This window comes from Megascapheus bottae, chromosome 11 (assembly GCF_031878675.1).
Source record: "Megascapheus bottae isolate mThoBot1 chromosome 11, mThoBot2.hap1, whole genome shotgun sequence".
In the NCBI taxonomy this organism is placed as follows: domain Eukaryota; kingdom Metazoa; phylum Chordata; class Mammalia; order Rodentia; family Geomyidae; genus Megascapheus; species Megascapheus bottae.
In genome coordinates this window covers 45,072,651-45,098,159 of record NC_143519.1, presented here as the reverse complement: position 1 = coordinate 45,098,159, position 25,509 = coordinate 45,072,651, and the positions used below count along the sequence as shown (strand labels likewise).

At 37.7% G+C, this 25,509-nt stretch overlaps 1 long non-coding RNA gene across 7 annotated transcripts in view; it reads left to right on the top strand.

Moving 5' to 3' along the window:
* Nucleotides 1-23,704, top strand: part of LOC150057001 (uncharacterized) — a 43,816-nt gene extending 20,112 nt beyond the window's left edge. For 3 of the 7 annotated variants that reach the window (XR_016537116.1, XR_016537110.1, XR_016537113.1), the window contains 2 exons: nucleotides 1,593-1,655; nucleotides 5,379-6,571. This is a non-coding gene — a long non-coding RNA (uncharacterized LOC150057001). Of the gene's footprint in view, nucleotides 1-1,592; nucleotides 1,656-2,533; nucleotides 2,656-2,701; nucleotides 3,961-5,378; nucleotides 6,572-7,632; nucleotides 8,692-23,322 lie in introns of those variants that run through there. The other 4 variants (XR_016537112.1, XR_016537111.1, XR_016537114.1 and 1 more) reach the window with 4 other exon arrangements.
* The last annotated feature ends 1,805 nt before the right edge of the window (nucleotides 23,705-25,509 follow it).

Genomic DNA, 25,509 nt, shown 5'->3' with positions numbered 1-25,509 from the left:
GTACACAGGCCCTGAGTTCAAGCCCCATGACCAGCCGAAAGGGGTTGGGGGGAGAGGAAAAAGAAGTGCATGGAAGGAGGGAGTGAAGAAGTTTAAATATTTTATCTGGAAAGTGAGTGTGTAGCCAGGCCACTTCACACCTGTAATTCTAGCTATTCAGATGACTGAGATCAAAGGATCATGGTTCAAACCCAGCACAGGCAATAAAGTCTATGATACTCTTATCTCCAATAATAAGCACCAAAAAAGCAAGTTCATCTGTGGCTCAAAGTGGTAAAAGAGTTCATGGATAGCACTCAAGCCAAATTCAAGTCCCAGGACCAGCACCAGCCCCCTCCAAAAAAAGAAAAGTGGGTTTGGAGAATATGTAAAATTCCTCAAATGATAAACATCAATGTGCTATATATGTATATATATATATATATATATATTTTTTTTTTTTTTGCCAATCCTAGTGACTGAACTCAGGGCCTAAGGAGCACAGTCCTTGGGTTTCATCAAGGCTAGAGCTCTACCAGTTGAGCCACAGCACCACTTCACTTCCACCTTTTTTCCATGTATGTGGTACCAAGGAATCGAACCCAGGTCTTGGTGCATGCTAGGCAAGCACTCCACCGCTAGGTCAAACTCCTGGCCCCTCATGTAGTAGGTACATTACTTCTCGAGCATTGATACCCCTTCTCATGTTTTTGTCCCCAATATTTTTTTCAATAATGAGGAAAATACAAAACATAATATTGAACATGTGAGAGTATGCTTTGTGTAAATAATTGGATACTGTATCTGAGAGGCAAATTTCAGTACTTTGATTTTATAAGTCAAACTGTTCTACGTAGAAATATTTCTTTAAAAGCACGGCCATAGCGTGGCGGGTGGCTCACACCTCTAATCCTAGCTATACAGGAGGCTGAGATCTGAGGAATGCGGTTCAAAGTGAGCCTGGGCACTAAAAAGTCTGTGAGACTTTTATTATTTCCAATTAGCCAACCAGAAAAACCAGAAGGGGCACTGTGGCTCAAGGGATAGGGGAGGTAGCCTAGATCTCAGGGCCTGACCACTGTCCTTGACCTTTCTCAAGGCTAGAGCTCTACCACTTGAGTCTCAGCACCACTTCTGTTTTTTTTTTTTTTCTATGTATGTGGTACCAAAGAATCGAACCCGAGTCTTTGTGCATGCTAGGCAAGCACTCCACCACTAGGCCAAATTCCCAGCCCTAGCTTTTGTGTGTGTGTGTGTGTGTGTGTGTGTGTGTGTGTGTGTGTGTGCTTAATTGAAGGCAAGTCTAAAGGACTTTTTGTGCCTAAGCTGGCTTTCAACCATGATCCTCAGATTTCAGCCTCCAGAGTAGCTAGGATTATATGTATGAGTTATCTGTGCCTGGTAATACAATGCATCTTGATCAGTATCACTTCTTTTATCATTCTCCCCTCAAATAGTCTAATACTGTTTGATATTTAAATGTTTCATGTGGCTCCTTCTGTTTATCTTCTAAAGCACATGTATTTTGCTAGCTTAAGTTTATTGGAACTGAGTTCTTACATATCATTCTGTGTTTTCATTGGACATGAAATGTTTTACCTGCCCTGATGAAGATGCTTTTTGCAAGATGTACAGCAAGGAACAAAAACATATTTGTAAATTCTGCTCTTACCAAGGTAAAATCCAATCTTATGAATTCATTTTTTTATTTATAAAAGGAAAAGACATTCAGAAATTTGAATAGCCAGTCAATATATGTTGCCTTACTAAATTAAGAACTGAAATGATTTTCCTCATTTTATTCATCTTTGTGATTCCTAATTTATAAGACTATTGACTATCTAGTAGATTGTATTACCATTTTTAAATTACTTTTTTGATGTAAAAATTTGTTTACTCAAAATCTTTTAAAAATGCTACAATAACTATTACAGTCTTTAAACATGTTTTTTAATAAAATGTATTCCATTTTACTAAAAAATTATTCTTTAGGTATTAGTATGAATTAAAAAAAAAAAAAACCTTGGAGTAAAGTAGCAGCACATAATGGTTTGTGGATTTTGAAAAGGTGCAGGCCATATTGTGCTGCCTCAAAAATACAAGGACCTGATCTTCTGAAGAAATATGTTTCTTTTCATTCATAGCTCTTATGATAATAATGTCAACAGTGCCTTAGCAGCACGTAAATATTGGCGTTAAGATTCTAAAATTATCTCCAGTATTAACTGTGCTGCTGAAGTAAGGTTGGCCATACTCTACAATTATATTTCAGTATATACACTGATGGTTTTGATCTGCTTTCAGTTTTAGTAATGGTGTTTTCCATTGGTGGTATTTTAATATGATTTTGTAAAAATGTTAGTAACTTTCTATATGTACTGTCTGTTAAAATAACATTCAATATAAGGAACTGGCTTCAAGACCCCTACAGATACCAAATCTTCATTTGTAAGAGTCCTTTGCATAAAATATAGTGTTTGTGGATATTCTGTTCTTTTTAACTTCAAAATAAGACTGAGTTGTGACTTAGTTATTAAATTTTATCATTTAATAGGTCTAAATATATTAAAATGTAAAAGAAGTGCTTCCTTTACTTTCCATTCTTTATTTGTGGCATTTGAAATCATTAAAAAATTATATTAAAGGTAAGTTGAGAATCGCTGTAGAGTGTAACATATTGATTTTCTATAAAAAGTAGCCTTTTTTTTTTCTTTTGTGCCAGGCCTGGAGTTTTAAATCTGGGCCTGGGCATGGTCCTTGAGCTTTCTCAAGGCTAGTATTCTACCACTGGAGCCACAGCACTACTTCCAGCTTTTACTGTGTATGTGGTACCAAGAAATTGAACTTAGGACTTCCTGCATTTAAGCAAGCACTATACCACACTCCCGGCTTAGCTTATTTTTTTTAATTGTAATCAAATAGAAAATGTACAAAGTAAAAGCAGTCCTTCATGAATTCTCTCTGATAATAACTGTCTGCTTTGGAAAATGTAAAATTATTTTAGGTTTTATTTAGGGAATTATATTCAAAATGTAAAGGACCTACAGTTTAGGGTCTAATTTAATGGTAATCTTGATCAAAATTTTTTATCCAAATAAAGAAACAATATACTATATATTGATCTCTTGGAATGTTGCTTTGTTTCTTTTTAAAAATTATTCATAAGGGCTAAGAGTTTGGCCTAGTGGTAGAGTGCTTGTCTAGCATGAAGACTAGGGTTCAATTCTTTGACACCAGATACATAGAAAAGCCAGAAGTGGTGCCGTGGCTCCAGTGGTAGAGCACTAGCCTTGAGGAAAGCCAAGGACAGTGCTCAGGCCCTGAGTTCAAGAAGCCAGGATTGGCAAAAACAAAACAAAACAACAACAAAAAAACAAACATGCTTAAGCCAAGAACTGGAGGCTCATGCCGATGAACCTGCTACTCAAGATGCTGAGATGTGAGGACCATGGTTCTGAGCCAGCCTAAGCAGGAAAGTCTGTAGGACTCTTGCCTCTGATTAATGGCTGAAAAAGCTGGGAGTATAAAATCTTAACATATTTTCCAGTATTTGTCAGAACAAACTAGAACTTTGTGAGTATATGTTCCTAAAAGTATCTAAAAACAGATTTTAGAAAATGTTGTATTTCTAAATGGCAAAAAAATAAAACCTCATATTTTATATTTTCCAATTAATTGAAATATTAGGGAGGGAAAAAAATTAAAAACATTAAGCCAGACTCGGTGGCTCACACTTGTAATCCTAGCTGCTCAGGAGGCTGAAATCTGAGGATCACGGTTCAAAGTCAGCCCAGGCACTAAAGACCATGAGGTTCTTAATCTCCAATTAACCACTAGAAAACTGGAAGTGGTGCTGAGGCTCAAGGGGTAGGGTGATAGCCTTGAGCTGAAGAGCTCAGGGACAGCACCCAGGCCCAGAGTCCAAGCTTTTCTTCCCTTTTTATACCTATCACTATAAAAAATATCTTTATTGTAACTATACACAGCTTTTTTCTAGTCACTTCATAGAGAAGAGTCAATACACTTTCAATATCTAATAAAATATATGGTTAGGTAATTCGACACGACTAGTGTTTTTTTGGTTGCTGTCTTGTCTGTCTTTATTTATTTCTTTTTCTTTTTTGTCCATCCTGGGGCTTGAGCTCAGGGCCTGAGCACTGTCTTTCCTCAAGACTAGCATTCTACCACCTGAGCCAGAGCACCACTTTGGCTTTTCTATGTATGTGGTGCGGAGGAATCAAACCCAGGTCTTCATGCATGCTAGGCAGGCACTCGGCCACTAGGCCAAACTCCTGACCAGATGTTTTTGTTGTCTTGGATTTTTTTTGTGTGTGCTAGTTTTGGAATTAGGGCCTGGCTTCTGTTTCTGGATTTCATTCAAGGCTAGCACTATCATTTGAGCCACAGTTCCACTTCCAGCTTTTTGGTGGTTAATTGAAAAATAAAGTCTCAGACTTTTCTGCACAGGCTGGCTTTGAACTGCCATCCTTAGATCTCAGCCTCTTATGTAGCTAGAATTACAGGCATGAGCTACCTGCACCCAGTAGGACTGGAAGTCTTATATGCAAAGTTAACAAATGTCGATCCTTGTGACTAATTTTGAACATCCAAAGAGCTAGTGGTAAATAGCCAGGCGCGATGGCTCACACCTGTAATCCTAGATACTCAGGAGGCTGAGATCTGAGGATCTTAGTTCAAAGCCAGCCTAGGCACTAAAGTCCATGTGACTCTTATCTCCAATTAACCACCAAAAAACTGGAAGTGGTGCTGTGGCTCAAGGGGTAGGGTGGTAGCCTTGAGCTGAAGAGCTCAGGGACAATGCCCAGGCCCAGAATTCAAGTCCCACGACAAGCCCCCACCCAAAATAATATTAAGTTATACCCGTTATTAGTACATCTTAATCTAGCAGTTTATTTTGTAATGAAGGAATAGTTATATAGTGGTATATTAGGCTTTTATTTATTTTTACTTTGGGGAGTTAATGGGCTTTAAAAGTTGTTGCTAAGTAATACCAATATTGAGTATCTTTAGCCTGTTGTTGAACTACAGATTGAGTTTGAAGCTGAGAGGGCTTCTAGTAAGTATCTATGACTTAGAAAATTATTTCAGAACTATTTCAATTCAGTTTGCATCCTGTATTCAAGTACAAATTCATTAAAGTGACATAGAGAGTAGATTTGAAAACCTCAAAAATTAAGCTTTAATGTTAAAGATTTTCTTCAATCATACATCATTTGGTCATAGCATTTAGGTGTTTTTCAGCCTGTAAGTATTACATGCACAGGCTAGCCATTGTTGGATAACAAAACTAATAGGTCTATAAACTGTGATCTCTGTTTTATGTATTTATTTGGAAGCTGACATTCTAAATTAAATTGTATTTTTTTTTCCCTTTGCAGGTGGATATTACTATCTGTACTTCATGGAAAAAGTTTTATTCTTAAGTGTTTTTTCTCTTTGAGCATTATCAAAATGGAAAAAAATTAATGTCCTAACCATTTGAGATAGATTTGACTCTTAAGTTTAGCTATGTCACTTAACATATCTGGGAGAAGCGTAAGAGCATCAATACTTTCACATCTGTTTTCTTACTGTTGTCAAGGAAATTCTTACAAACTCCTTTTTATTACTAGTAGCTTGAGCACCCTTAATAACTAACTCTTCCACCAGAAATATATCCTTAGTGTTGGCGGGTTTTCTCCCCCACTCTCTTTGCCAGTTCCAGGATTTAAATCCATACCCTCACAAATGTGTGGCAAGTACGCTACTGCAAAGCTATACCTAGACTTCAAAAGAAAAATTAGAAGCTACTTTTATTAGTAAATGTCAACTTGTTAATAATAATTTAATATTTGTTCAGTGTCTATATTTTTTTTTTGGTCTGTTTAGTACAGAGGATTCTCTTTGAGAATATCAGTCCTCACAAGCTGAGGTAGAAGGATCAATCCAAAGCTGATCCAAGGAAAAGCATATAACTATCTGAAAACCAAATCAGCAAAAAGATTAGGCTGTAACTCAGTGGTAAAGCACCTGGCTTCGCATATGTAAAGCCTTAGATTTGATTTTGCCGGGCACTGCAAAAAATTAAAATGTCTTTAAAAAGTGCTAGAAAGTTTAAACTTTATCATAGTTTTCTTATTTCCACCTTTATTTTGTAATATTTGATCATGCTTATATTTAACATTTTCGTGTGATTAAAGTACCATTATATTTACTTTAAATATTCATATACAGAAAGGTACAAATTTTTGCTACTAAAGGGCTGATCGTTACCACAAACTATAAATTTAGCCTTTAGGGAGCCTACAATCCTGGTTGAAGTGGGTACATAATAGAAGTGACAAACTGACAGCTATATATTTGTACTTTGTGATATAGCGATAATGTCTAAGGAGAGGGTCAGGGAGTGTGGCCTAGTGATAGAGTGCCTGCCTAGCTTGCACAAAGCCCTAGGTTCGATGGTACCACATACAAAGAAAAAGCTGGAAGTGATGCTGTGACTCAAGTGGTTGCGCACTAGCCTTGAGAAAGCTCCAGGACAGTGCCCATGCCCTGAGTTCAAGCCACAGGGCTGGCCAAAAAAAAAAAACAACCATCAGGGACAGTGGTTCATGCCTGTCATCTTAGCTACTCAGGAGGCTGAGATCTAAGGATCACAGTTCATAGCCAGCCTGGCACTAAAAAGTCTGAGAGACTTATTTCCAATTAACCAACCAGAAAACTGGAAGGGGCACTGTGGTTCAAGGGATAGGGGCGGTAGCCTTGAGCTAAAGATCTCAGGGACAATGCCCAGACCTAGAGTTCAAGTCCCACAACTAACAGGAAAAAAAAGGTGTGGAAAAAATAAAGTTGAAAGGACGGAGGGGGGGCAACTATAATGGCATTTTAAACTGATTACATGAAATGTTAAATATAAACATGCTCAGATATTACAAAACAAAGGTGAAGTAAAGATATTGGGAAAGCAGACTATATTTTAAGATAGTATATTGAAAATGGGAAGAAGCCCTGTGGGTATCCAGAAGAACCTTTCAAACCGATTAAATCACGAAATTAAAGATCCTGAAGCTGGTACATTTTGGTCTTTAAAAGAAATAGTGAGGAGGTGTGTATGACTGGCTATGGGAGGGAAAAGTAATAAAATGAAAGTAGTTACAGCTTTTTAGGCTGTTAAATGAATAGATTTACTTTTCTGTACTTGTGAAGACAATCTTGCTTCAACCCATTTGACTTACGCAGATAAAACAATTTTAAGACTCTGACTTCAAGATTGGAACTTCCATCTGACACCACTTTGAGTTGTCAAGTATTTAGTGGATAATATTGATATGTATTGTGTAATTATGAGGTTTTATTAATTGTGCTTTGATGGCTCTGGAATTGTTTTCCACTTGATCAGTTTAGCTGGAGTCAAAGACTTCAAGAAATACAGAAATTGTTCACATTTGTTAGCTGCCCTAAATAGACCATAATCGTCTTTGATTCCACCAGCCTTGGAATTGCTGCTGTATTAAATACTTCGTAATTTTTCATTTCTTTTCAGCAGCATCTTAAATGAAAAGTCCTTTGCTTCTAATTATTTTCATCTAAAAGTTTAATCTTCTGTAGATGTGCCACTGATTTAATTTTCTAAAACATTGCTCTTTTCTACAGGATAAAACTCAACCTCCTTGGCTTAGTACTTCATCATCTACCATCAACCTTTCTAAGTTTTTCAGTTTTACCTCAGAGGACCTAGTTCTAATATTTTCTTAAAATGTTTGTACTTGCTGGGGCAGGAGTTAGGCCTAGTAGTAGACTGCTTGCTTAGCTGTTTTGATTCCTCGAACATACAAAGGACATAAATAGAAAAAATCTGAAAGTGGTGCTATGGCTCTAGTGGTAGAGCACTAACCTTGCAGGATAGTGTTCAGGCCCTGAGTTCAAGCAGCAGGACTGGCAAAAAAAAAAAAAAACCCACAAAAAATTGATTGTACTTGCCTTTATACCATCCCTGTTTAGTCTCCTCCAGCTAATTCAGATTTCTCATGTATACAGAGTGCTTCTTTAACATCAGCATTAGCCATGCTTTCCAAGATGTGAACCTATTTTATCTGTAGTTATAGGATGTTTCTTTTGGCAGGGGTCGGGGTATGTTTAATATGGGGTTTCCTGGGCAATCCTCCTGCCTCAGCCTTCAGTAGGTGAAATTATAGGAATGTGCAACCATGCCAGCTTCGTATTTGTAGTTTTTAACCTATTCTCTACTTGAATACACATGAGGAGTAATACTTCTGTCCTTAACTGTGCCTCACTTTATTTACTCTGAGCTACATTCTCAAGTCTCTTCACTTCTCCTTCCCTCTCATCTCTTTTTTTCCAGTACCAGGGTTTGACCCAAGGCCTTATGCCTATTCAATTGGTACTCAGCTATTTTTGGCTGTTCATTTTGTAGGTAGGTAGTCTTGTGGACTTTTCTACCTGGGCTGACTTCAAACTTCAATTTTCCAAATCTCAGCCTCCTGATTATAAGCCTAGGATTATAAGCTTGAGATACCATACTTAGCTTTCCCACTCTGTTATTCTTTCTGTGCCAAGAATAAGAAAGCATTTACTACAACAAAAATATATTTTTCTATAAATTTGAATGTAATACAAAAATTGCACTAACTTTAACATCCATTATGTAATACAATGTAAAAATACATAAAGGCAATCATGATATTTCAATAAAAATGATATTGAAAAGATACGTCTTGTTTACCTTCAGACTCCTTTCTCTGTCATATATACATATCCTGCTTAGTGGAATCTTCACATGCTGTTTAAAATGTTTTGAGTAGAACTGGTTATCAGAAAATTTTAGTTAGAAAAAAGATCAATAACTACTAGCCAGACTCAGTGGCACACGTAATCCTAGCTACTCAGGAGGCTGAGATCTGAGGATCGAGGTTCAAAGCCAGCCTACTCGCTAAAAGTCTGTGAGACTCATATCTCCAATTAACCACCAAAAAACCAGAAGTGGCACTGTAGCTCAAGGGCTAGGGTAGTAACTTGAGTTGAAGAGCTCAGGGACAGTGCCCAGGTCCAGAGCTTAAATCCCATAACCAACAAAAAGTAAAAGAAAAATAAGTACTGAGACCAAGTGCTAGTGGTTCATGCCTGTAATCCTAGCTACACAGCAGGCTGAGATCTAGGGATCATAGTTCACAGCCAACTTGGACAGGAAAGGCCATGAGATTCTTTATTTCCAATTAACTACCAGAAAACAGGAAGTGGAACTGTGGCTCAAAGAGGTAGAGCACTGATTTTGCAACTGACAACAACAAAATAGATATATCTATATTCTGGTTTTAGACCTCGCTGAGCAAATATTGAAATTTATGCGCTTGTTTCTTTTATATTTCAGTAGTCACATTAAATTTATCAAATACCTATGCTAAAGCTGTGGAATTCACATTTGGTATTCAAAAATAATTCCTCATTTACTCAATGGTAGTACATTTTCCTAGCATCCCATGTTACTGTTTGAGCCCCAGCATTAAAAAAATTCTCTATTAATAATCATGAATTTTTCAGTTTAAACACATTTGTTGTTATAAAATATAAGCATGATGCCAATAAATGTCACAGTGAAGATGACCTATTTAGGATGTAAGCAAAAGTGATGTTTCAATTCATTTTCTCACATATTTTATAACTTAAAAGCAAGTACTTGAAAATAACAAAGAATTATTCAAAGTTCTAAGAATCTGACTGTGAAGAATGTTTACTACTGAAAAGTAAGCCTATAGTAGAGAATTCAATTGGGCCTTTGGTTAGGATACTTTCTATAAACATTCCAGTGCATCCAGTGCCCTTTAAAACCCCAAAGTAAAGCTTTGGGATCCTGTAATAGTCACTGTCACATCATTTTTTGAATTAGTGATTCTAATATGAGTTGATGTCTCCAGAATTCAAGGAACTAATTAGTTGGCAAGACATCGTGATACATGCTTGTAGACTCAAGAGGGAAGCTGTCGCAAGGGATTGAGACTAGAATAGACCACATACACCTGTCTCAAAAAGAAAGGTTAATTTCTTTCCAGAAAAATCTACATAGAAAAAAGCCTTAGGTAATTCTTAGGTAATTTTAAATATTTGTCTTCTATTAAAAACACTTTTCAACCAAAAGCTAGGTGTTTTTGGCTTCTGTTTAGTCAAATTGAAGAATTTAACTCAAAGTCTCTAAGGATTTGAACATTTTAAAACTAGCATGACATTTTTCATATATTCAAACTTGTTTACTAATAAACATTAAATATTTTCCAAACCATTGATATTTGGACCTTTTGTATATGGCTCTTGTCAGGCACATATATAATATGGATATTAACCACAAAAAATATTGAGAGGGAAAATGTGAGATGTTCAGAAGTCCTAAGAAGTGACTGAAGTCACAAGTCTATGAAAAGGAAAATACAAGTTTTGACTTGTTTATTGTACTAAAGGACAAAACTAAGGCATTTATGTTTCAGGAAAGCATAAATTCTAGGCTTTCAACCAACTGCATTATAGAAATGATTGCCTTACAAGGACTTTTAAGTTGATGAAATTTGGAGGAAGGCAGAATTTTAGAAGACATCTTTTAGCTGAAGGTATGGCTCAAGTAGTAGCAGCACTACCAGCACAGAAATTGTGAAGCCTTGCATTTGCATCCTGGTACCAAAAAACAAACTACATAAGAAAAAAAGGTGGCCATCCATTGGTGGCTCACAATTGTAATCCTAGCTTAGGCTGGTTTAAACTTGTGAGACTCCTAGCTCAAGTAATGAACTACCCAGGTCGTGGAAATGGAGCTAGAACTCTAGAGCTTTGATCAAAAGAAGCTCTGGCAAAGTTTAAGCCTTCGGACTGGCACACAAAACAGTAGAGATGATTCAGTGTGAGCAACACATTAGCTTGAACAAAACATTGCATTTCATATAGAATTTTTTTCAAATGAATCATATATAATATATTAATATAATATATGAATTTATTTTGCCAGTTCTTGAACTCAGGGCCTGAGCACTGTCCTTGGATTTTCTCCAGGCTAGAGCTCTACCACTTGAGCCTCAGCACCACTTCCAGCTTTTTTCTATGTATGTAGTACTGAGGAATTGGACCTGGGTCTTCATGCATGCTAGGTAAGCTCTACCACTAAGCCAAATTCAGTACCCTCCCTCCATTTTTTTGTTTGTTTTTTTTAGTGAGGACTAACTTAACTGGCAATCCCAGAGTTGTGTGCCAGTACTAGGGCTTGAACTAGGTATTGCCACTTAGGTTTTTCTGCACTATCACTTGAGCTACTGCTCTTCTTTTTGTTTTATTTTTTGTTTTTGTAGGTTGTGGGATTTGAACTCCACCTGGGCACTATCTCTGAGCTCTTCAGCTCAAGCTAGTGCTCTATCACTTTGAGCCACAGCACCACTTCTGGTTTTCTGGTGGTTAACTGGAGATAATGTTCTCACAGACTTTTGTGACTGGGCTGACTTTGAACCACAATCCTCAGATCTCAGCCTCCTGAGTAGCTAGAATTATAGGTCTGAGCCACTGGTGCCCAGCTTACTGCTTTTTTTTTTTTTTTTTTTGACAATTAACTGGAGATAATCATCACGCAGATTTTTCTGCCCCAACTGGCTCTGAACCAAAATCTTCAGATCATATCTTTGAGTAGCTAGTATTACAGGCATGAACCACAGGTTCCTGGCATAGACTTTTAACATTTATTAACTCATTTAATCTTTACAGCTACCCAGTGAAAACGGAGGCATGTTATCTCTGTCTTAGGTAAGAAAATTGAGTCATGGGCATAGCAAACTAGTGTTGTGTATCTAGAAGTGGGATTAGGATTGATCTCAAGTTGTTTGATTGCCATCTGTATTCTTAGGAATTATATCTGTGGTTCTGTCTTGTGGGCAATAAGAAGTAAGGGAAACAAAACTAGCAATACTAAACTGTACAATTATATATTTTCTATTGTATCGCAGTGATACAATAAAAGAAAAATGTGTTGTCATATTGCTTGCTTGTCGTTACCATAGTTGCTAAATCTTCACATACTATATTTGTTTTGGTTGCAGTAGGAATTGAAGTGATTGGCTTCCCAAAACTTGTCTAAGAAAGAAAGCACAGAGACTAATAACAGATGGGACATTTTATAACTTATTAGAGAATATCTTTACAGTAGTTTTGCACATGGAACTATTCAGCCAAGCACAAGTTGTCTTAAATATCCTATCATGGTAAATACTACTGTCCCACTGCCCAGGAAGCATTCACTTAGAGCATTTCAATATCACAAGAGGTGGATGTATGCGTTCATATGTTTCCATTATAACTTGTGATTAATGAAAGACAGTCTCCAAGAAAACTACCTTTTCCAACTCTAGAGAGTAAGTATACACAATATATAGGTTATGCTTGATTATTAAATCATAAAATAGCAAATTTATCCCACTGCCTTTCTTGGGAGTTAATCAAAATCTAGGAGAGCTTGTTATCTCCAATTAACCAGTAGAAAACCAAAAGTGATGCTGTGGCTCAAGGGGTAGGATGGTAACCTTGAGCTGAAGAGCTCAAGAACAGCACCCAGGCTCAGAGTCCAAGCCCCACAACCGACCCCCCCCAAAAAAAAATCTAGGAGAGGATATACACCTAACATAGTCCATGTCAATTTAAAGAATTGGGCTTTTTAAAGGGCTTAATCACTAGTTTTACCCAGACATTTGCAAGTAGTATAGCAAATCCTTACTCAGCTTTGTAAATTTTTCTTATATTTTCAGGGAAGCCTTCCTTCACACATTCAAATAGAAAATTAGTAACTTCATTTCCTATATTGCCCTTAAAATAATTTTGTTTTTTATATATACTGTGATTATATGGGGGTACATTTCTCCTACTAGCCTATAAACCTAATTAATAAGCTTGAATTCAGATCATCTTAGTTCATTTGATAGCTAATATAAATTGAGTTGTTAAATTCACATACCACTCAGTATATTCAGTTAATTCCCTTATTTAATAGAATATTATTATTATTATTATTATTATTATTATTGGTGGGTCATGGGGCTTCACCTTGGCCTGGATGCTGTCCCTGAGCTCTTCAGCTCAGCTAATTTTTGGTGGAATTCTTGAGGACTTATGTTGACTATATGTCTCCAAATTGTAATTGCATTGAATAGTTACAGGATGAAACCACAATGTTTTCTGTGTAAAAGGAGGTGGATTTTTTTTGGTGGGGTGTTGTTATTGTTGGTTGGTTGGTTGGGTTTTTTTTGGGGGGTTGCCTATCCTGGGGCTTGAACTCAGGACCTGGACACTGTTCCTGAGCCTGTCTCTGCTCCATGCTAGAGCTGTACCACTTGAGCTTTCCGCTTTTTTTGTTTATGTGGTACTGAGGAATCCATCACAGGGCTTCATGCATGCTAGGCAAGCACTCTATCACTAAGCCACAATCTCAGCCTGAAGTTTTTATAAGGGCTTTCCTTATTGAGATGATGCTGGTAAAACGAATTTCATTTTATTTACTTCCCTGATGCCAAAGACAAGAGAAGCTGTGATAATGTATTTGGAAATATTGACCTAAGTCGCTAGCAAACTAAAATGGCAAAATCTCTTTAGCCACAGGTACCAGTGGCTCACACCTGTAATCCTAGCTATTCAGGAGGCTGAGGTTGAGATCTGAGGACCACGGTTTGAAGCCAGCCTTGGCAGAAAAGTCCATGAGACTCTTATCTAAAATTAACAACTAAACCAAGCTATAAGTGGAATTATGATTCAAGTGGTAGAGAGCTAGTCTTGAACTGAAAAGCCAAAGAAAGCACTCAAGCCCCAGTAACACTGGTACCCAAGAAAAATAGACTCCTATTTTTTTTCCAAAATAGCATAAATATAATTTGGAGTTCAGGAATTCCAGTTAAAAAAAGTATTAAGTATTTCAAGCTGGGGGCAAAGCTTACTCAAGCTTTCAAGCTTACCCTTGAAAACACTGAGTACTTTTTGAAGTAATGAGAATATTTATTCTTCATTGTGTCATTTCCTTGGTGCTATGATTTCTATACCATTAAGACAGCTTATAGAGCCAGGTGCCAATAGCTCATGCCTGTAACACTAGCTATTTAGGAGGCTGAGATATGAGGATCATAGTTTAGTGCTACCCAGGCAGGAAAGTCTGTAATACTCTCATTTCCAATTAGCCACCAAAAAGACAGAAGTGGAGCTGTGGCTCAAATGATTGACCACTAGCCTTGAACAAAATGCTCAGGAATAGCACCCAGGCCCAGAGTTAAAGTCCCAGGACTGACACACATAAGATAGCTTCCAGATGAGTCATATGGAGGTTTTAAAAATCAGAGGATCGGCCAGGAGTTTGGCCTAGTGGTAGAGTGCTTGCCTAGCATGTACGAAGACCCAGGTTCGTTTCCTCCGTACCACATACATAGAAAAAAGCCAGAAATGGTGCTGAGGCTCAAGTGGTAAAGCTCTAGCCTTGAGAAAGTCCAAGGGTAGTGCTCAAGCCCTGAGCACAAGCCCAGGACTAGCAAAAAAAAAAAAAAAAAAAAAAAAAAAAATCAGAGGATTTCAACCATAATCTAACTTCAGTTTCTGCTTCATCATGCTTATATAGGAGTGGAAAGGACCATGATTTGGAGGCAATCTTGGGGAAAGTTAGCCAGATTCTATTTCTAAAACAGAATAGGAAAAAAAAAAACATCTGGAGCATAATCTCAAATGTTAGGGCATTTACATAGCATATTTAAGGCCCTGGATTCATTCCCAGTTGTGGAGGTGAGGGGAGTATCTTTCTCTTCAGGATCAAAGAATGTAGCCCAAAACCAGAGTATCAAGACTAGATTATACTTTTCTACATCCATAGTATATGTTTGGCCCTACACTGGGCAATCATCTATTTCTGTTAAAGAACCCAATTTCTGGCTGGGAGTTTGGCCTAGTGGTACAGTGCTTGCCTAACATGCATGAAGACCCAGGTTCAATTCCTTGATACCACGTACATAGAAAAAAAACCTGGAAATGATGCTGAGACTCAAGTGGTAGAGCTCTAGCCTTGAGAAAGTCCAAGGACAGGGCCCAAGCCCTGAGCTCAAGCCCAGAACTGGGGGGAAAAAAAATTTCACTTCAAAATTAACTGAAACTAACCCTACAAGCAGTCCCTTATATTGATTTGAGAACAGCCTCTGTTCTCTTTGTAGTTAAATCCTCCCAAACTGGGTATGACTTAACTGTTAGTAAAATATTTATGTCTTTGGCTGACATCCAATTACAATGTTTTTGACATATCTGCTACTCAAGTTATTTTTATTTTAATCCGCTTTGCAAAATTAGTGGCTTACTGTCAGACAACAGTGACCTCATTTTTAGACAAAAAGCATAAGATATTGTTGTATTAGAATATGATTTTGACATCCCTATTCTAAATACAATGACCCAGTGCCAACACTTGGGTACCTTTGGGTAGGTAATTAATTGCTATGTAGAATTTGACAGTTCATAAAAAGAAGTATGAGACTGGCTGATAAAATCACAAACCTTATCCTCAACCTGAATCCAAATAGTTATAAGCCATAAAATTCTCAACATACTTAAAATTCCTTTCCTTGCCTAAAATTTTATCTGTTTAATTTCCTATTTTATATTTTTATATGAAATGCTACTTTAACTTTTGTAGTTTTTATTCCTATACTTAGTATGTAATTTTAAATTAGATTTTTATACATAAGAAAAACAATATGGCCAGGCATAGTGGCTCACACCTGTAATCCTAGCTACACAGGAGACTTGAGATCTGAGGGTTGCAGTTCAAAGCCAGCTTAGGCACAAACCATGAGACTTTTATCTCCAGTTAATCACCAGAAAACTGGAAGTGGTGCTATGGCTCAAGGGTTAGGATGGTAGCCTTCAGCTGAAGAGCTCAGGGACAATGCCCAGGCCCAAGTCACATGACACACACACACACACACACACACACACACACACACACACACACACAAACACACACACACAAAACAAAAATTGTGGTTGGGAGCTGGGATGTAACTCAGAGGCAAAGTACTTCCTTAGCAAGTGCAACATTCTGGGTTCAATCCCCAGTACCAAAAAAGAAAAGACAAAAAAAAAAACCTGATGTATTTTCAAATATATGTAATATATAGTAGATAATATCTAAATATTGAATGATTTTAAAAATTAAGTCAGAATTTTAAAAATTTGTTCATCAAAAATCTTAAAACCTCTTCAGTATTTGCTTTTAATTTTCACTTATTGTATTTAATATCTTAATAGCTACTATGCACATATTTAATATCTGAAATAATGATTATTCTTTTTATGCATCACTTGATTTTATTAGTCTGAGAAAAATTGCTCTGATATAACAAAGTAACTCAAATTAGGATTCATTTAATTCTTCAAGAATTAGAACTAACTTGTGTAACTATAACCTCTTTGTATATCACCTTTACAATAAAATAAAATGAATTTTTTGAAAAAGAATACCATATACAGTGAAATATATTCAATGTGAAAATGACTAATAGATTGATAGTTTAAATGTAAGAATCTTAAGTTATAGGAGACAAATTTGATCATAGCTCATTACGTACATATAGACATCACAAACAATTAGTGTATGGTGATAAAAAAAATATTAAGCAATCTTCTATTTGTCCTCCTTTTGGAGGTCTCAGATAATGAAACCTTTCAATACACAGTTCCTAGTCAGTGTATATTCATAATCTTAGCAGTCATTTTTTAAATTTTATTTTTTCATGTCGGGGGTAATGTATAGAGGAGTTACAATTACATTTGCCAGATAATAAGTGCATTACTTCTCACACGTTGATACCCTTCTCATGTTTTAGTCCCCATTTCCTTCCTCCACCCCCTCCCAATCATCTTGTTTTCCCTTTCCCTTTCCTATTTCAGATAAACAAATGAACATATATACAATATACCAAGTAACAAAGTCAGATACAGTAACAATACGAGATTAACCAAAGGGCAAAAAAAAAAAAAGAGAGAAATAACAGTACATTAAGAGCAACAATCACACAAGATAAAGCTCTTGTTTCTCTGTCCTACAGATCCTTTCATTTAGTCTTATCCTCTATGACCTTATGTGCCTAGGCTTTAAGCTATTATAATCCTTTGCTAGGAGAGTCCTAGATGTGTACTAATTATACAAATGAGGGAAATCATTGAGCCTATGTTCCTTTGGGTCTGGCTTACTTCACTTAATAGGATTTTTTCCAAGTCTTTTATTTCCTTACATTCTTTCTGATGGCAGCATAGAATTCCATTGTGTTTAAGTACCATATCTTCTTGATCCAATCATCAACTGAGGGGCATCTGGGTTGGTTACATATTTTGCTATGGTAAATAGTGATGCAATGAAATATGGTTGTGCTAGTGGCTTTAGTTGTTGGGAGCCAAAGTGGAATCAAACTGTACCTTGACTTGCATCAGACGATGGCTTTATTGTCTTATTGTTTTCTGGCCCTATTCTATGTAAATTACCTGAGAATTACCATATGAATGTAACACCTGGAGGTTCCCTGGGTCTGGAGGAGGGAAGAAGCGGGAGTGGAAAATAAACACGGCAGTCTCGGGAGTCTTTACCTGGACTGCGGACATCCCGGACCCGGTGTGTCTGTCTCTCTTCTATTTCTTGCTAGTCCTTGCCCCCGATTTCAGGAACCCCAATCTGCGAACCCTGGTTTGCTGCCGGTTGGCCCCGGCATTTAGTATGTTCTTGTTTCTGGACATTTGCGTAAATGCCAATGAATGGAATTTCTGGGTCATAGGGGAGCTCTATGTTTAGTCTTTTGAGGAATCGCCATACTGCTTTCTATAGTGGTTGAATGAGTTTACACTCCTACCAACAGTGGAGTAGTGATCCCCTCCTGGCCATATCCCTGCCAGCATCTGTTGTTACTAGATTTCTTGATAATGGCCATTCTAACTGGAGTAAGGTGGAATCTCAAAGTTGTTTTGATTTGCATTTCTTTTATAGCCAGAGATGTTGAGCATTTCTTCATGTGTCTATAGGCCATTCTTATTTCCTCTTCAGAGAAGTCTTTCTTTAAGTCTTTAGCCCATCTTTTAATGGGATGGTTGTTTCTTTGAAGACTTATTTTGGAGATTCAATTTTTTTTTAGCTGTAGATATATTTTAAATATGAGGCCTTTGTCTGTTGTATGGCTAGTGAAGATCTTCTCCCACTCTGGGCTTTCTATTTAACTTGCTAGCTATGTCCTTTGCCATACAGAAGCTCTGCAGTTTAATGCAGTCCCATTTGTCCAAACGTGCTTCAATTTGTTGTGTGTCTGGGTCTTAAGAAAGTTTTGACCTGTGCCAAGGAGATCTAGTGTATCTCCTATTCCTTCTTGTAAAGTTTTCAGTGTATCTGCTTTTACATCAAGGTATTTGATCCATTTGGAATTAATCCTGGTTCAGGGTGACATAGAAGGATCCAAGTTTAGTTTTCTGTAGGTGCTTCACCAATTCTGCCAGCACCTCTTGTTGAAGAGACTGTCTTTTTTCCATTCTATTTTTTGGCTCCCTTATCAAAGATTAGGTGGCCATAAGTCTGCGGGTTGACTTCTAGGTCCTCAGTTCTATTCCATTGGTCCTCAGGCCTGTTCTTATGCCAGTACCAAGCTGTTTTGGTTACTATGGCTCTGTAATAGAGTCTAAAGTTTGGAATTGATATTCCTCCAGCGCTGTTTTTTCTGTCTTAGCATTCTGTTCAGAAGCAGTCTTCTCTGTTATTCCTATCCTCTTCACTGTCACCAGTATGCATTTTATTAAAATGGTGATTGACCATATATAAAAAATTAGTTTTCCCACTGGTTTAGAAGGACATGAAAATAAGCAGGTTAAAAGTCATCAGTATCGGGTGAGGTGGCTCACACCTGTAATCCTAGCTACTTAGGAGGCTGAAATCTGAGGATCAAGATTCAAAGCCAGCCAGGGGACTAAAGACCGTAAAATTCTTATCTCCAATTAATCACTAGAAAACTGCAAGTGGCACTGTGGCTCGAGTGGTAGGACAGTAGCTGTGAGCTGAACAGCGCAGGGACAATGCCCAGGCCCAGAGTTTAAGCCCCAGAACTGACCAAAAAAACAGTCATCAGTGCCAGGCACTGCAGTCATGTCCACGAAACTATTATCTGCAACTAAATACCAAAAAAACAGAAGTGGAACTGTGTGTCAAGTGGTAGAACACTAGCCTTGTGCAAAAAAGCTCAGGTATAGTGCCCAGGCCCTGACTTTAAGCCCCAGGACCAGACTAAACAAATAATTTTTTAAAATTATGCCATAAAGAAATATTTGGGTAGCTTGCAAACTTTATATAGAAATGATGTAATCAGAAGTTTAAGTTCTTCTTACTTTAGAAAAGTGAAGTATTATCATGTTCTAAATTGGAAATTGGCTGTGCTATGGATTGCTTATGGGGATCCAGGCAAGGAAATTGCTGACTTCAGTTAATCCTATAAGGTTCAAGTGAGAGATTGAATTTGTCTCTTTCATGTCTCAAATTTTTATGGCCATAGAGGAGAACCAGCATACCTCTCCCGTATGCCATTTTACATATATATAGCACACTGATATATTACTTTTAAACAGAAAGGAGGACTATTAAACAATCTGAAATACCTATGAAAAAATCACCATATTGGGGCCGGGAGTTTGGCCTAGTGGTTAAAGTGCTTGCCTAGCATGCATGAAGACCCAGGTTTGATTCCTCGGTACCACATACATAGAAAAAAGCCAGAAGTGGTGCTGAGGCTCAAGCGGAAGAGCTCTAGCCTTGAGAAAGTCCAAGGGCAGTGCTCAGGCCCTGAGCTCAAGCCCAGGACTGGCAAAAAAAAAAAAAAATCACCATAATTTTGGAAATTTCCTTTAACATTACAGAAGGAAAAAAAATCAGATTTATTTCTCTTCACTTTTGTTATATTAACATCTTGACTGTGTGACTTGGTTTTCTTAACATAAAAAGGGAAAACTTTACGTGAAAAAAAGTAATATTTTTAAAGTTAAAGTTAGATGCAACATTTCCCTCAAAGGTCATAAGGCCTGAGGCAAAATAAATTTGAATAGCCAGGTTATAACTAAGGTATTGAGCCTTTGCCAGGAAAACAAGTCACAGATGGGTCTTGATATAGCAGGGAATGGAGAGACATCATAGCATCTTGAAGCATTTGGAACTTAATTGTCAGAATACTTTTTTTTCTTTTTCTTTTTTGTCAGACCTGGGGCTTGAACTCAGGGTGTGGGCACTGTCCTTGGGCTTTTCTCAAGGCCAGGGCTCTACCACTTGAGCCACAGCACCACCTCTAGCTTTTTCTGTGTATGTGGTACTGAGGAATCAAACCCAGGGCTTTATACATGCTAGAGCAAGCACTCTACCACTAGACCAACCCCCTAATGCTATTTTCTAAGAAAATCTAATGGCCAAGAACCTGAATCAAAGTGCAAGAAATCAAGAAAATCTGAGTATTGGCAGTAAAAATGGAGGCGATTGCCATGCATAGGGATATAGCTGTAACCAGCACTTGAAAGGCTGAGGAAAAACACACTATGATGGTTTAACATGAAAACGCATAAATATGGGGCCAGGAGTTTGGCCCACTGGTAGAGTACTTGCCTAGCATGCAAGAAGACCCAGATTCAATTCTTTGGTACCACCACATACATAGAAAAAACCGGAAGTGGTGATATAGCTCGAGGGGTGGAGCTTTAGCTTGGAAAAGCCCAAAGACAGTGCTCAGGACTTGTTCAAGTCCCAAGGACTGGCAAAAAAAAGAAAAAAGAAAGGCATAAATATGTACTTTCTAGATTGGAAAATCATAGTGATATTTATCACTGAAAGGACAAAAGAGGACACTTAAGCAAGTTTGAGAGGAAGACTTGGGATCCCATTTGTGTAATGTCATATTTAACCTGATATTTAAGTATTGAGTTTGAAAATGTTTTAATTAAAGGTAGCTAGATATTCCAAACTGGAATTCTATTGTAAGTCAGACTGGAGAGGACAAATTTGGAAGAACTTACAGAAGCAAATAAAGGTAAACAACTAATGCTTTTTATTAAGGACTGCAAATCCTTTCCCTGAAAACACACACACACACACACAAAACTTATGTAAATAAATGTTTCCAAAAATGAATTAGAGCTTTCTGTTTTTTCCTTAGAGTATCACATCTCAAGCTTGTGTCTGTAAGAACATGTCTACATTAATATCAGTTATGAGGGTCAATGACTGAAATGTGTTTCTTCTTGAGTCTTTTAATAAACAAAATATATTCCTTCCCAGAATTATACTAAAAACGTGACATTGAGCATGTAAAATCAAGTAATTCAGGCTGTTAACATTTTATAAAATTGAAATGGTTTTAATTTCCAAATGGAAAGACAAGTAATTGAATTGGTAGAGTGTACTGGTCTCCAGTTTCAAGAAATAGCATAGCACAAAGATCTGGCATTCTAGCTGAAGGACTGTGATAGAAAATGAAACATTGAAAACCAGGAAAACAGTTTTCCAAGAATGTGACTGTGGCATTTCAGAAGAGAGTTAACAAGAAATTTCAGAACATAGGAAAAATAGGTTTGGATCATTGAGATCCCTTATCTGGATACTTGTTTTTGATGGAAAAAGAACATTAACAAGAAAATGAAGGTTGAAAACTTTTTTGTGTGTGTGTGTGTGTGGGTCATGGGGCTTGAACTCCAGTTGAGCGTTGTCCCTGAGCTCTTCAGCTCAAGGCTACTGTGCTACCCTTGAGCCAAGCCCCACTTCCTCTTTTCTAGAGGTTAATTAGAGATAAGAGTCTCAGGCCATTTTGTGCCCAGGCTGGCTTTGAACCTTGATCCTCAGATCTCAGCCTCCTGAGTAGCCTGGATTACAGGTGTATGCCACCACACCGAGCTAGGTCTGAAACATTTTAATCGCCGTAAACAAGTCTGAGTCTAAAGAAAACTAATAACCTCCCCCCAAAAATCAGTACTAAATAAACTGTAGGAGTTTAAAAAATCAATCAGGTACTGATTACACCTATAATCCTTGATACTCAGAAAGCTGAGATTTGAGGAACACAGTTCAAAGCCAGCCTAGGCAAGAAAGTTCATGAGACTCTTATCTCTAATTAACCATCAAAAAAGCCAGAAGTGGATCAAGTGATAGAGAGTGCTAGCTTTATGCAGAAAAGCTCTGGGACAGCACTTATATTCTGAGTTCAAGCACCAACACACACACACACAGACACACAGTGAATAAATCAACAAAGCATATATTTGGATTTTATAGTAACAATTTTGTAGACTCCAATCGTACTAATAATTACTTTAAAAAATAGCTTCTTTTTACATGGTCTCCTTGATATGTGGATATTAGATCCAAACATTTCAAGAGTGATGACTCAATATTCAGGTACCCATGGGGCCGGGAGTTTTGCCTAGTGGTTAAAGTGCTTGCCTGGCATGCACGAAGACCCGGGTTCGATTCCTCGGTACCACATACATAGCAAAAAGCCAGAAGTGGTGCTGAGGCTCAAGTGGTAGAGCTCTAGCCTTGAGAAAACGGAAGGACAGTGCTCAAGCCCTCAGTACAAGTCCTAGTACTGGCAAAAAAGAAAATTTGGTGTGTGTGTGGGGGGGGGGGGGAGTTAGGCCCAGAGGTAGAGTGCTTGCCTAGCATGCATGAAGACCCAGGTACGATTCCTTGGTACCACATACACAGAAAAAAGCCGGAACTGGTGCTGTGGCTCAAGTGGTAGAGTTCTAGCCTTGAGAAAGCTGAAGGACAGTGCTCAGGCCCTGAGTTCCATCCCCACGACTGGCAAAAAAAAAAAAAAATGGTCTCTTGCCAGGCACCTGTAATCCTAACTACTTAGGAGGCTGAGACTGGAGGATCAAGGTACAAAGCCAGCCCAAACAGAAAAGTCCATGAGCATTATCTCCAATTAACTACTAAAAAAGTCAAAAGTAGATCACTGACTCAAGTTGGTAGAGTGCTAGCCTTATACATAAAAGATCAGGGACAGTGCCCAAACTTTTTAGTTCAAGCCCCAGGACCAGCACACAGATGCAAAGCCTCCTGTCATTCTGCATGTTTAATTAATTTTAGGGATAGCTAAGGAAATGAAAAATGTAAAGCTACACTTTCAAACTAGCCTTTAAACACTTTGGTAATGTCTCCAGGACATTTTAGAATCTTGGGTCCATTGTACCTTAATCCTTGAATCACTTGACTAAGTCCAGTGGATATACAACTTGATTTTTCCAAAACTGGGAAACTTTTCTCTTTTTTTTTTGTCCTAGTTTCCTCTGACTTACATGCCTCGTCTGCTGACTTCTATCTTTTTATAGCTCCTAATCACAGAGGTAAGTAATAATTTAATATCAATTATGGTCATGTGACATTCATTCTGTTTATTAATGTTTTTTAATTGTGAAGCACCCTCGTCACTTTATTTTTGTTAGCAAATTATGTCTATTTACAGTTTAAGCTGGGCTCATTTACTATGCTGTAAGTGTTGAGTTAGTGTTCCTATATACGTGTGTGTATTTTCATCTTTTAGAAGTGAAATTGCTTAGGTAAACTTATAGTGGAAAATACCTATAGGCTGTTACTTGAACTTCAACCATCTGAATCTGCTTTAATTCTTGCTTTTCTATTTTGTTTACTGAGAGTATAACTTTACTAATGTTTCTGCTTAAGCCTATTCATAGCTGAGCAGTGTGGGAGAATAGAAAGACCACTAAGGAATCACAATTCTGGTTCCCGTCTTAAAAGAACCAAGAAACCTTAGACATTGTGACCAACTTCTTTTGGGGTCTTTTATTCCAAATGAGGTAAAACAAGCCTCTCCATCTAAGTCTCTAGTTGAGTCAAAGAAATTCAAGTTCTTTCTGGAAGTGGTGAAATTATGAGGTACAAGAAATTGTAAACATGGTATTTTAACTCAGCTGATAGAGTAAAAAGTTTTCAGAATCTGAAATATCCATGTGAAATGTGAAAGTGTAGAGAAGCCTGCCTACTTAAAACTCATGCATGGTTAGATAAGATATAGGCATATTATAGTTTTGGAAAACAAGTCCTATTTATTATGCCACCTATGTGTTTATTTCTTGTTTTCTTTTGTGCTGTACCTAACACTTTTTTTTTTCTTTTGCAAGTCCTGGGGCTTGAACTCAGGGCCTAGGAACTGTTCTTGAGCTTTACTCAAAGCTATCACTCTACCCACTTGAGTCACAGCACCACTTCCAGCATTTTCTGTGTCTGTGCTCCCAAGAAATTGAACCCAGGACTACCACTAGGCCACACTCCTGGCCCTCCACTACTTTTTTCTTTTCTCTCTCTCTCTCTCTCTCTCTCTCTCTCTCTCTCTCTCTCTCTCTCTCTCTCTCTCTCTCTCTCTCTCTCTCTCTCTCTCTCTCTCTCTTTTGGGGGGGGCAGTCAGTCCTGGGGCTTGAACTCCGGCCTGAGCACTGTCCTTGGGCTTTCTCAAGACTAGCACTCTACCATTTGAGCCACAGCACTGCTTCCAGCTTTTTCGATGTATGTGGTACTGAGGAGTTGAACTTGGGTCTTCCTGGACCCCCAGTATTGTTTTTCTTAGAACTTAAAACAGACATTCAGTCAAGAAGCTAAGAGTCAATTAGTGTCCATATGAAAATGTTTTCTAAGGGGGCTGGGAGTTGGCCTAGTGGTAGAGTGCTTGCCAAGTATGCAGAAGGCAGGGTTTGATTCCTCAGTACCACATACATAGAAAAAGACAGAAGTGGTGCTGTGGCTCAAGTGGTAGATCCCTAACCTTGAAAAAGCCCAAGGACAGTGCTCAGGTCCTAAGTTCAAGCTCCAGGACTGCCCCCCAAAAAAGGGAATGTTTTCTAAAACAGGCGAAGAATGTTTAATAGTCTATAGTGCATTTAATAATCCATTTTTTTTCTTTTTTGTGGACATGGGACTTGAACTCTGGGTGGGGTTGTCCCTGAGCTCTTCAGATCAAGGCTACCACCCTACCCCTTGAGCCACAATGCCACTTCCACTTTTCTAGTGTTTTAACTGGATATGTTTCACAGACTTTAGTGTCCCATCTGGCTTTGAAGCACGAACCTCAGATCTCAGCCTCCTGAGTAGCTAGGATTATAGGCATGAGCCACTGTACTCAGCGACCTCAAATAGTCTTATCTCTAACATTTGCCTCTTTCTACAACAAGACTTTTTCACTTATTTATTTGTATATCTGGACATCCTAGATATAGTATCCTTTTATAGTGAACACAAGAAACTTACAGAGATGAAATTGACAGGCATATGGACACATTTATAAATGAGTTAATCTCTAAAATAGTTACTAAAAGTAGGAAACTACCCACTCTAAAACTATATTTTCCCTAATGAAATGTATATATATATTTGTGTCCTTATAAATACAGATATATAAGTATATATATTCATGTGGTCAGCAGAGAAAGAAAATTATTTTCTGAAGACAGACACAC